The 13,622-nt window shown below is 40.4% G+C and overlaps 1 protein-coding gene across 1 annotated transcript in view; it reads left to right on the top strand.

The window, feature by feature from the left end:
• Positions 1–6,637: 6,637 nt before the first annotated feature.
• Positions 6,638–13,622, top strand: part of tanc2a (tetratricopeptide repeat, ankyrin repeat and coiled-coil containing 2a) — a 42,713-nt gene continuing 35,728 nt past the window's right edge. Inside the window, exon 1 of the mRNA XM_056400876.1 lies at positions 6,638–6,932. The gene's annotated coding sequence lies outside the window, so the exon portion shown is untranslated. The remainder of the gene's footprint in view (positions 6,933–13,622) is intronic.

Genomic DNA, 13,622 nt, shown 5'->3' with positions numbered 1-13,622 from the left:
AGTGCTATAAAAAATAAATCTATAAAAGAATATGAAAATAAATAAAGGTCTGTAAGTGAGTGTCAGTACAGTGGATTTGGACAAAAGGACTGTGTACATGGTGAGGATGCTGGGGTCGTCTGTTCAGGTGGTTCCATCTAAGGTTATTAGTAAGTAATCATTTATAATATTGATAATAATAACTTTATTTATATAGCACCTTTAAAAACAGAGTTTACAAAGTGATTTGACAATTGAAGCAAAAGCAATAATAGACAAGATGCTTAGAGGCAATATAACAACAGAAAGGTGGATATTAAAGCCAAACAAAAGCAGGACAGAAGCAAGGTGAAGTTAAAGATGGAAGACATACAATATAGGCCTACCTCAATATAATTAAGGACAATCAGAGAGATTAAATGCCATAAAAAAGCAGTAGAAGGATGATAAAGGGGCAATAAAAACACAACATCACACATAAGAAGTCACTGATCCAGCTAGCCTCATCTCCTCCGGCAGGTTGTTCCAAAGTGGATGGGTCCTGATGGCAAAAGCACAATCACCTTTAGATTTAAGCATTGTCTTTAAAACAGCCAGAAGGGCCCCATCGTAGGATCTAAGGCTGCGTACTGGCTTGTATGGGGTTAATAATTTATGTAATGTAGCTTGGGTCCAGGCCCCGGTGTGCTTTAAAAGTGATCAGTAAAATCTTAAAATCAATTCTTAAATGAGGACAAGACAAGACTGGGGTGATGTGATGTTGTCTGTTAAAACTAGCTGGAGGCGGGAGAATGACTTTTGGCTTATGCCAGAGAGGAGGGATTTTATTTCAGTTTTAGAAAACAAATGCATGAGTGACGTTGTCTTCTAGATCATGGTGAGAGACTATAGGAGTGATTTTGGAGATGGTTCTTATTTGGAGGAAACAGGACTGGACAACTTTTTTATGTGGTGATCGAAGGTCAGGTGTAAATCAAATAATACTCCTAGATTTCTAGCAATGGATTTTACATTGGCAGTCTGATTGGGACTGATGGGGTTTGGTGGATTAAACAGTATTATTTCTGATTTTGAAAAGGGTTAAGTTGAAAGAAATGTTGTGCCATCCAACAGTTAATGTCATTTTATTTGTCTAAAACGGCAGCTTGGTGTTCCAGGTCATCACGTCCTAGAGTATATCTGTGTGTAGCAAAAGAGATGTTGTGGCATTGGATGACTTGGCCAAGTGGAAGCACGTTGATGGAAAATAAAATTGGACCTAAAATCGAACCTTGTGGTACACCACAGGTAATGCGAATTGTGGAAGATGCGAAGTTACCTACGGTGCCCATAGCAGGTTCTATCTGAAGTATTAGGTACAAGTAAAAGCAACTGAGGGCAGTATCCTTGATGCCAACCCAGGTTTTATGGTCAATTAAAATGGCCCAAGTTGAAAATGACTAAGGTGCAAAAAGCTTATCTTAAAATGTGTCTTAAAACTGGATAAAAGTCCATTTTGAGCTTCTGGCAGGCAACCACAACCCCAACACATACGTATAGGGGAGATGATGTAATTGACAGGCAACCTACCATGATTAAAATCACAGATTTCTCTAGGTTTGAGAATTACTGGAAACATTTGGGATAATGTAGGTACACAACTCAAAAATAAATGTACATTGTCTTGTCATTTTAGACATTTTAATGTGGAAAAGTTACATATTATAACTTTAAAGGCATTACAGCTCTAATACTGGTGTTTTTTTCAGTGACCCTCCCAAAGCCCAGCATCTCCATGAACCCTGTTGGTGAGGTTACCTGGGGTCAGGACATTGGTATCACCTGTACAATCAAAACTCAGCATTTAGGTGGAACATTCACTCTACAGCAGACGTCAGGCTCATTCAGAAAGACCGAAACGTCAACCACCGACTCTACCACCTTCAGCATTCGTCAAGTGAACTTTGATCATGAAGGACTGTACCAGTGTCAGTATCAGATAAACATTTCAAGTCCAGACTTCAGCTCTCCTCTAAGTGACTCTGTCAGGCTTTCAGTCACTGGTAAGAAAAATAAATCCACAACCTGAACTTGGTTTGTCATTTACATGTATAAATGATCAAGTATACTAGAAAGTATGCAGAGAGTGAATACCTTGTTGAATACCATGATTGCATTATACAACTGTTATGAGTCAATGCAGTTGCAAGAACTTTGTCATATTACTTTTTTAGTTGTTTTTTTCTAGAGATGTCTTATATCTGATATCTGATCTATTGTTTTTGGCCAGTATCAGACTAATACTAATCCTAAGTCATGTATGAGGACATCATCTTGTATTATTTGGTTCCACCCAAACTCCATATTCTCCTTTAACTTGGATTATTTTGCATTCTTGTTTCCACTGTTTTTCAGAGTAGCACAGCTTTAAATATGTGTAGTATCTATCCTTAGCATTACTGATTTACAAATTTAAGAAAACTAAATGGTCACATTATGTTGTCTCTTTTGTAACCAGTACCCCTGCAGCAGCCCAAAATCGCCCTGACATCTCCTGATGGAGGGTTGGTCTGGAGTCCTGAAGCCACAAAGGTCACAAGGGGTTACAGCTTCTTCATCACCTGCTCAGTTTCCTCCAACTATCCTGGGGGTGATTTCTCTCTCATCTTCTCTGGTTCCAAGACCGCTGTCACTAAGCCTGCAATCAACCACTCAAGTACCTTTGAGTTCCCTGCAGCTGACTATGAACACCAGGGCAATTACAGCTGTGTGTATGAAGTCACACTGTCATCAAGGAAATTCATTTCTACGGAGACAACATCAATTACTGTCATCATTAAGTGTAAGTAGGTAGAATTTATTGGCTCCATTAGTGTCTTTACCGGCTCCATCAGTGTCATTCCTTCTTAATGTGTAATTAAATTGATGGCTACATACATGTTATTTGTCTGTTTTCGTTAGTGACCGGCTACAATAGGTATACTAACATCATCTGACTTGCTGTTACCCATATTATAAATGTGTTCAGCAAATGTTGCTATTGCTAGTTGGCCGATGAAGCATTTGTTTTGGTCTGAGATCCTGGTGGTCTAGTGCGTTCTATTGGCACTGATGATGGTTTACAGAACCTTTAAAGGCACAGTCAACTTGGTGACTGTAAACTTCTGACTTCAACTGTAAACCTGGCAGCACTGCACATACCTTAACATACTGTGTGGACTTGGTAGGCACACTTCAGCAGCACCTTAACATGGGTAGAGCCATGTCCCTGCTCCTATACCTAAATCCATGCCTACATATCATACTACAACAATCATTGTCAGATTCCTAAAGACAACACTTAAAGAAACAGCTTGACTCTAACAACAGACTATACCTTTAATAGGAAAAAAACATTATACAATAGAGAATCAGACATGCTCTGATTCTGAACAAAAAACAGTAACTGTCTGTGTTTTCTCTCCTAGTGTCGCTGTCACTGCCGGTCTCCTCACTGGCTGCTGGGAGCCTTGTGCCCCTGGTCTTGGTGGTGATCTATCTGGTCTGCAAGAGAAGACGACAATCTCAATGTCTGTACTAACCATTACACACATTACATTACATGAAAGAGCTGTTGTTTGTTTTATCCATTTTCAAGACACACTTCAGTATCCAAGTGTGTGTGTTTCCAAGTTGTCTGTCTGTCCATCCCATTCTTGTGAACGCAATATCTCAGTAACACCTTGAGGGAATTTGGAACAAACTTTTACTTGGATTCAACAATGGACTGATTAGACTTTGGTGGTCAAAGGTCAAAGGTCAAGGTTACTGTGACCTCACAAAACACATTTTTGTCCATAACTCACAAACACATACACTAATTATGACACAATTTAACTCAAATATCTATAGGGATAAAATAAAGTGATGACATTTTATATCCAAATGGTCAAAGGTCAACTTCCCGGTGACATCATAATGTTCTGCAAAAACATTCATGCTGTAGTTCAGGAAGGAGAGACTGTGACCATACTTCCTGCAACGTGGCTTGCTGGTGGAGGCATACGGAGGCATGCAACCAGGAGGCGGTAATTCTACTTAGACAGTTGAGTCTCTTATTCATGACGCATTCTGTTTCTGTGCTTGTGTTCCAGTGGCTGTCAGGAATCATTATGTAGACTCCGACAATGAGGAGGAGGAGGAACAGCATTATATGAACTTTGAACCATTGAAGAAGAGGCAGGAGGAGCAAACATGTGGGATGGTGGACAGTGACGAAGATCATGATAAAGAAGAGAGCGATGAAGATCCTGTCTATGGGAACGCTGAATTCCATTGTTATGGAGGAAACCAGGAGACCTATTTTTCTGTAGAAGACAACAGCGAGGAAGCGGTGTATGAAGACGGTGTTGCTTATGATGACACCTATGTAAGTCTACAGCAGTCCTTTGCTGAAGATGCTCTGGACATTTATGGAGAAGAAAAAGATATTTATCAAGATGTTCAGCTTTCTGCTGATAACAACAGTACCTAATTCACTGCAAACATTTTAATCATATGTGTTTTATTTAATTACAAACACAAAACATACTGTATGACGGGTTTCAAATCTATATAATGTGCTAATTCTAAGCAGATTTCACAGTGAAAAGTGTCACTCATAGCAGCCAGCATGCCTAACAAATTTGGTTGATTTTTGCTATTGATGGACACTATTGTGCCACAAAGCAATTCTCAGAGGAAATGGCTATAACAAATTCAATAAAATTTTGGGTGGTGGTGGGACAGCTCCAGAAAGATCTTGGAAAATGAAAAACATTTAATCTAATCTAATGTTGTACATATTCAATAATTTCCTGTTAGTATAAATCTATTAGCAATATAAAACATATGTTAATTATTTAAGAGTAATTATAATAAACACAAGTATTTCCCAGGTGGTATAAATTGGGAGATATCAATTAATTTTTATAGCAGCATTTTATTAGTTGCCTTGTGTTTTTTATAATGTATCTCATTGCTCTTCCTATTTTTTATTGCATTTTATCTTTGACATTTTTTTTAAGACACTTGCAATGTGTATATATATATATATATATATATATATATATATATATATATATATATTTATATATTTATAGCACTTTTGTAAAGGGTTTTTAAAGTATGCCACTGTAAAAAGGCACGTTTTGGGCTAAGACCACATTTATACAAGCTTGTGTGCTGCCTGCACGCATTTCCTGTTTATAGATCAGGGATCTCTTTATGGTGACTGGTTGTTTATATATACAGTAAACAGTATTTGTTGTATGACGATCCTGATGGACGCCACTTGCCGAAATGCATTGATCTGACAATAAAGCTGTAATTTTGGAGGGAGGTAGAAATAAATTACACTGAAAGTACTTTCTAAATTACCTGTACATATTAAATAATCACAGGGGACCAACAGGCTTATATATACAGTATGTATATTACAGTATATGTAATTAATGTGTGCTGAATATTGTTTATTTTAATTGTTTATCATATTTGCCTATCTATTTAATTATTTGTATAAAAAATCACCTTTTATGAATTTCGGCAACTGCCATTCAAACATCCTCTGCACGTCCCTGTGTATTTGCTGAAATTTAGCCTTAACCCAACACTTTGCAGTTAATCCAACTTATTAAATTTTAATGGGAAAGTAGTCTTAGACTTTTAGACCCCACTGTGTATATATAGTATATATAGCTATGTTTATTGTGTGCCCTTCTCATCTAGTCAGTGCCTAAACACAGAAGGGTAACCTGCAGGACTGTGTTAGCCAGGCTAGCTGGATGGCTAGCTAGGTTAGCTAACATGCTAGCTGTATATTGCTGGATGACCCTTAAAAGCCATGAAATACATGTTTTACAAGAAGCGGGCTACATAGAAATACACTTACAGTACTAGTCAAAAGTAGTGGTACTGTATATGTTCTTGTTCCATGCATGAGAGGCACTCTTCTGGTACCCTGCAATTTGGTGGAAATCTCACATCCATGTTTTGGGCCATGGTGATGCCAGTTCATTGCAAAAGGTCAAGTGCCAGGTCACAACCAGAGGACATATCACTGTGAGTCCACCTCCGCCCAAGACCACCTTATCTTTATAATGTGAAATGTTTCCTGTTATATAAATATGAGTTATTGCGATATAACATGAAACGTTCTATGTTATATCAAAAAGTCATCCCATCACAACATGGCTGAAGAGACTACAGGTCTGATTAAGTGGGAACAGGTGTGTGAATGTGGAAAACATGTTGTTATAACAAACTAATTGTATAGCCTATATATTAGTTTAATCCACCTTTATTCAACCTCTGTCCTATCATGAGTAATTTATTTTTAATTACAATTGTGTTTATTTCCTCTACAAATTACAGTACATGTACTCTCCTTGCTGTGAGGTAGTTTTTAGGTGCAAACTGTCCTTTGACCACTAGATGTCCTCCGCCTCATCATGACAGCTGCTGCTTCAACTGTAGCCACGGATTCTGTTGTTGTCTGTAGCGCACACACACACACACACACACACACACACACACACACACACACACACACACACACACACACACACACACACACACACACACACACACGCATAGGCACACTGAGCGTATTGGCCACGCCCCTCTCGTGAATAATTCATCACCCACCGTCGCCCGGAGGAGACTCGTGCCACCAGAGCTCTTCAGACGTCAGCTCGTGCTCACCGGGGGAAGGAAAATAATGGTCATAATATCATCATCCGTCTATTGATAAAGAGATACTAATATCCGGTAATGAATGGGGAATTGGGAAGAGAGGGAATCCGCCTCATCCTCAACGACTCCGTTTGTTTCTACCGGAGATTTACGAAGGAGAACTCACCGAGGGTTTGATATTAACCCGACCGTATCCGACCTATTATCTGCCGGTCTGACATTATTCTCATCGCCCGTGATTTGAGGGAAGACGCACAGTCAAGGTAGGTTTACTATATGTCCCGGGTATTTATGTGTGTGTGTGTGTGTGTGTGTGTGTGTGTGTGTGTGTGTGTGTGTGTGTGTGTGTGTGTGTGTGTGTGTGTGTGAACGAGGGAAGTGGAGATAGATATTGTAGTAAGATGGCTGGTGTGCGTGTGTGTGCGTGTGTGTGCGTGTGTGTGGAGGCTCCCATCTCCTGCCAGCACAGCCATAATATCAAAGAAATCAATAACATATTTGATATATTAGTAATATTAATAATTTTATTTTTCAGACTAATAATAATAATTTTAGATTATTATTGTTGTTGTTCTGTAATTGTTATAATGTGACCCCTGGTAATGGATAGGATCTTATAATGATTGATAAGAAACTGAATTCACCAACTGAATTACTGCGGAAATGTTGCAATGACAGTTTTAGAAAACACATCTACATTTTGTCTTGATGATATATAATTCAAACGGCGGCTGACACAGTTTTTGATCATTTCACTTGTAGTTGGAAGCAGGAGGAGTGGGGAAAAGTAGAAAATAACAATACAGACTAAAATGAGAGTAGCACAGGTTGCAGGCTGGAATAGATGAACTCCTGTGTAAGCATGTGTGTGAAAACGATTTTACTTTCCCTGCCCCTCAGCTGTCTCCCGTTCTCATCTCTCCCACATTTTGTGCACATTTGAAGTTCCTGTTGGTTGTACAGGACTGGATATCTGTTGGAGCCAGCTGGTGGTTAACAGTTGCTGCTGGCAAGAAACAAAAATCCTTTGTTTGGAAATGACGGAATTACCTCTCACAATACTATGTCATCTATCTATCTATCTATCTATCTATCTATCGATCTATCTATCTATCTATCTATCTATCTATCTATCTATCTATCTATCTATCTATCTATCGATCTATCTATTTACGGTACATATTGAAAACCCTTATGAACCTAATGAAAGGTCAGGTGTCCTGCTTCAACCACACTACCCCCTCGGCTCTTGTCCTCTTTCTTCAGCAGTGCGCAGCAAATTATATATAAGAAGAATTCCTAATTATCATTGGCTAGCATCCAAAGACTATAGTACACTAGCGGTGGATGTTGTGGGTCCAGTGGACGAGGAGGTGGAGCTGGGTGATAGGGGAACATTGGAGGAGGTCTTCTGAGGGTGGGAGGTTGTATAAATAAGAGACCTTTTCTGTTTACAGTTAATGTCACTAACATTTTAAAATGACGCTCGTTTTCAGATGTTAGAGAAAGCATTTACTTTCGGATGGAGACAAAGGTTTTCAGAAGACTTGCAGGCCACATCCTCCTGCCGATGTTGAAGGCTGTTAAAGAATATTAATATTTCATTATTACAGCATGAAAATAAATACTCTTGATAATATCTATGCATCAGAATAGTTGTTTTTTATTACAGTTATTTTGGGGGCATTTTACCTTTATTTGATAGTTGAGGACCTACAGAGAGACTGGTCGCAGGGGCAGAGAAAGGGGGGGTGTGACATGTATTGAGGGTCCCCCGGCCAGGAAGTGAGCCATGTGGTCTGTACCTTAAAGCCCCAATAGCTGATAAATTTTGATATTTAAATTACTCCAAAGGTAAAAGTACTGTTGGTTTGCTTTACCATCTGTTTTTGAAAGGTAGGCCTACTGTTATCCCTGATCAGGCAGGGATAGTGTGCCACTTGGGGCTGCAGCCAGTGTCCGTGGGAGGCACACGAGGGGATCGAGCGGGTTGTGGAACCTGTGAAGGAAAAACTGGAGCAGCCCAAAGAGTGCTCTTCTTCTGTGGTTGGGATGGGAGGCACAAGGCAGGATAGAGGAAGTGAGGAGGAGTAGTGTGTTTGGCCCGGTGCCGCTCTCTCTCTTCTGGCCAGAGTTTGGGCCTTGAGCCTTGCAGCGTGATTCTCCACCTTCTCTACCCAGGTTTTGGTGGTGTTCTTCCTGACCTTGCTCTTATTGTGGGTGAAGTTGATGTCAGCCAGGAGACGGACGGGGTTTCCTGTTATCCAGCGTGATGCCAGGGGGGACGGTTGAGGTAGAGAGAAGGCGGTAGAGAGGGCAGATGGTCTTGGGGGCGGGCTAACAGGGGACGGAGCCCAGATGGCATGACCCACGACCAGTCAATGGCCGTTGGGTCCAGAGGGTAGAGGCCACACCCCCTGAACCCAGCCACCACTTTAATCCAGATCTCCCGTAAGACCACACAAATCTGTAAGATGTGAGGTGGCGGGCTGAGGAGAGTGACACCTTCCCTCTGTGCCACCCGATCCAGACTAGCTCTGGATCCAGTTGGGACGGGTGCCTGTACATGACAAACACCAGCAGTCGTGCCTGCACAGCGGACTCCAGGAAGTGCTTTTACTTCCTTAACTTCCTAAGCTCCCCATCCATGTGCGCTGTTGGCGAATTCCTATTGAAGGACCCTTGTTATAGCGGATATCCCCCCATATATATGATAAAAGGGGGACATCCTCCAAAGCCATGCTGATGCCCCGCTCCTGGTTTCAACTGTTTCAATGTTCGGGCCTTTTTCCTCTGACTTTTCTCCTGAAGCGAAGTCCAGCTGAAACTGCAGCTTGTCGCGGTTGTAGACTTCTTCCTCAACCTGTGCTCCTCTAACGTGCAGTCAGAAACCAGAAGTACTTTGATGGGCACCCTCTTGGTGTAGGATGTCCCAGCATGGTTCATACTGTCTGGGCACTGGGCAGTAACGCAATGGTTGTGCCACCCACCTCTTCAAATACAGTGTTCTGTGTATCCGGGTGGTGGAGGCTGTATATGACCAGTGTGGGCCAGACCTGAAGCTCTGTCAGTGGAAACCCATGACTGCCAGAATACAAATAGTACTCCACCAGGGTACTTTCAGCTCACGGGCTGAGAAGTCACCTTAGACCGTACACACAGCCAGAGGCCACCCTTCGTCCGTCTGCTTCCACCTCCTGTATGGCCGGTCCAATGGCTGCTTGCTCTTCCTCTCCCTCTTCCTATTTTGCCAGATGTTAGGCATCTGAAAATAAATATTTAATAAAAAATTACATGTAAAGGCACATTTCATATTTGGAATAAAATTGCTGCATTTACTATGCATAGACACATGCATTGTGTATTTGCCAAAGGCATAAACATAAATATATTTACCTGAGACCAAAACAGCATAAACATTTCTATATCCACCTTTTCTTTCAACATCTTGATGTATGATACTTGTAAAGGAAATAAGCTCTGTTTGTCATGTGCACACCTTACCTACCTTACTTCCTGTATTTTCTGTTCTCCTTATATTCTTCTCTGGCTTTTTTTTCTCTTCGATTCTCTATATTTCCACATACACCAGGTTGTACTCCAAAATTATTGTGAGATATATATGTGTGTGTGTATCAATCTTTGTCATCATATGAGCTTGTACTGGCTTTCAATACATGCACTCATGCACAAACCAAACTGAGTGTTCAGTTACTCATTAACCCTCTGGAGTCAGCCAGTCACTTTTTTGAGGAAGTTGGACATGCCTTGATATTTTTATTTGATGTCTTTCACATATCAAAAAAACAAAAAACATTGATCCCAAAGTGCTCCATATGCTTATATTCGGCACAAAACAACAATAATCAGAGAGCAGTAAGAATGTCATTAATCTATTTTTTGGGTTAGGGGTTAGGGTTTCTGTCTTATACCGCCTGTGAGATTGCCAAGCCCTGGGGGTTAAATCATGGTGTGTGAATATACTTGACGGGGCATAGCTTATGAACAAGAAGAGATATGTGAAAATATTTTACCCTTGAGTCTTTATATATGTGTATTGTCATGTTTCAGAGATCTGAAAAAAACAACTGCATTTGCATTGCGACTCTTTGTTAAAGTCTTTTGTTCAGACATCCCACTTCTTTGCCTCCTTCCTTTCGACTTTCATATATTAATTAGACACCTAAATACATATGAAATTTGAAATATAGAGTCTTAAATATGCATGAATTAATGTCACTTACACTTTAGTGGCTATCATGAAAAACAATTCCCATGAAAAGACCAGAGAACACACTGGACTGGAAGTGTCCAACTCAGGACAGCAGCAGTGAGAAGTTACCAACACAGGGAACAGTTCTGCCAGATATGTAGCTAGCTGGTTATCTAGCATCATAACTTATCTATCAACATATCTGAGTAACTAGCTAGCTAGCTACTTACATGTCTACCTACAGTAGGAAGCAAGCAAGGCTTCATATAGGTGTGAAATATAGAAGGACTGAACATCTGACCAAGTTGTTTCTTTGCCATATTTTGTCTCCTCTCCTTCTCTCTGGCTTCTTTTCCTAGACAGTTGTGGTGTAATCTCATGTTAATCTTCTTAACCCTGTAGTTCGTAGTCTGGGTTTACGACGACTCTGATTAAAAGCCCCCCCACCATGTCAGTCATTAGTTTAATAAGATCACTCCCACAGCATCACTAGTGCTAATTAAAATAATACAAACCTTTGTCATGGTAATGCACTATAATGGGTTTTTTTTTTTCACACAAATTCAGGATTAATTCTGACACTTACATTCAGATGCCAAAATAAATTCTTAAATAAAGACAGTACAGTAAAAATAAGTGCTAGGATATTTATCACAAAGTAGTGTGATAACCTACAGCACATACTCTGTGGTGCTAGGGTGCAGTCTCTGTGTGTGAGCACAGTCCATCATTCGGACTTCCTGGAAATGGGCAGTGCATGATTTAATGCCCTGGTATCATTTTCCATATAGCAAGGATGAGTGAGCGTGGACCACCTGACTGGTGTCCTTGATGATCTTTTGAGCTTCCCATATTACAGTGGCTAATGTACCTATCATAGTGCTGTGTGCCGATGATTCTTTTAACCTGTCCTTTAGCCGTTTGCAGCCCTGAGCAGTTTCCATGATCCCACTGTGGATGGAGATAAAGGTTTTAAACACAGCTGGAAATACACAAGGAACCACAATCTGTCAGCAGAGATCCACTGTCAGCCCAGTGTTCTGTACTTACATACACTGTACATGCATATAGAGGAAATATGAAACACTGCAGTCCAATGTTAACTTTGTAAACTAGGAGGCTGATGAATGAAATAGAAAACCCTGGACAGTGTTTTATAATGATGATTTTAATGATTATCGTGGTGTAACTGTAGAATGTTTTAATTGTTATTGAAGTCGGATCAGATTCTGTGGTGATGTTGTGGCTGTAGTTCGTGAAGATATGAGGTGAACCTTTTCATATTTCCTTGACATTGCAGGATTGGGCATTTTCCCACATTTTCATCAGTTTCTCAGAAAACAATGTTTGGATCTTTATGTAAACTATCAGACATATTTATGGTGTTGAGATCCATGAGTTTGTATTTGGTGCAGATCCAGATAATAGTCTGAATCAGGTGGAGGAAAATGCTGAGTCTGCATTACGAACAGAGTTGTATTAGTTAGATATAGTATATAGTAAGAAACAGTGCATATGGCAACATCAGCATTTAGGAATGCTTACATCAGTATTTCATTCAACATGCAACTAACAAAATGGCACAATAACAATAGTGGTTGCGACATAGAGTTGTTTCTGCGTAGTGAAGTCCTCAAATCACAAACACTTCCTCTTGTAGCTACTGTGTGAAGTCGGCTCATTAAGCTTTAAATCACTTCAAAGAGTGTGTAACTGAAAATCGTTTACAGCATGAAAAAAGGGTAAAAGGTGAGCATATCAGTTAGCCCTTTGTTTGTTTGTTTATCTACAGGAAGCTCTTTTTTGAGGCCACACACACTCTCACACACACACACACAAACACACATACACTCACACACTCACTCCCTTCCTGTATGTGGGTAAGTTGAGGGAGTCCTGAGCGATTGCAGGAAGTCGGGACTGGCTTCTCTGGGGAAGAGAGATAAGGGGGTGTGTGTGTGTGTGTGTGTGTGTGTGTGTGTGTGTAAGAATTTGTGTAGGTTCAATTGAAGGCAAGGCCATCTGCACTCCACTGTTGCTAATAACAAATACACAAGCAGACACACAATCAAGCCCAGTCAAGGAAACCAGTCCTGTACTCCGGGTTCAGTGTGTGTGTATGTGCTTTTGAATAAAGTGTGTGAGTGATACTCGTGATTTCCTCTGTTTATAGGAAGCTGTGACTCTTTGTGTGGTTGTTAAAAAGGGAAATCCCTTTGAGGTGTTGAAGAAAAAGGGGCCAATCAGTGAGTGTAAATCCCAGGTTGACCTGAAGGAGGAGCAGGGAGAAGGGCCAAACATGCCTTGGATCATTTGAGAATCGTCATGAGAAACTAGTGAAGTTGGCTCTGCTGCACAAACACACATAGACAAATAATAGAGTTTACCTGGGAACAGGTAGAACAGGTAGGATCGTTTGAATTGAATTTGCATCAGCAAAATTTTTAACTGGGAACTTTGAGCACAGCTGCACTAACCAGTAATTTGCATTCCTGAATTATGCATCTACAGATCTTAGTAACATACTGCAGATTATTTTTCTTCTCGCCGTAGAGCAACAAGACTAATAGTGCTTTCACACATACAGTGCAACTCTGTGTTTACCTAGACATTACCTGGAGGAGCTGTATGTGAGAGCGCAAATGTCAGAATCAGTCGGACCGAACATCAAATGGACTCACCCTGCAGGCTCCCTGGTATAAAGTTTGTGTAAAGTCTGACTTAGCTGATGTGTGAATAG

The sequence above is a fragment of the Seriola aureovittata genome, chromosome 17 (genome assembly GCF_021018895.1).
Source record: "Seriola aureovittata isolate HTS-2021-v1 ecotype China chromosome 17, ASM2101889v1, whole genome shotgun sequence".
In the NCBI taxonomy this organism is placed as follows: Eukaryota; Metazoa; Chordata; class Actinopteri; order Carangiformes; family Carangidae; genus Seriola; species Seriola aureovittata.
The sequence above is the reverse complement of the archived record's forward strand: the minus strand, read 5'-3'. Positions and strand labels throughout refer to the sequence as shown.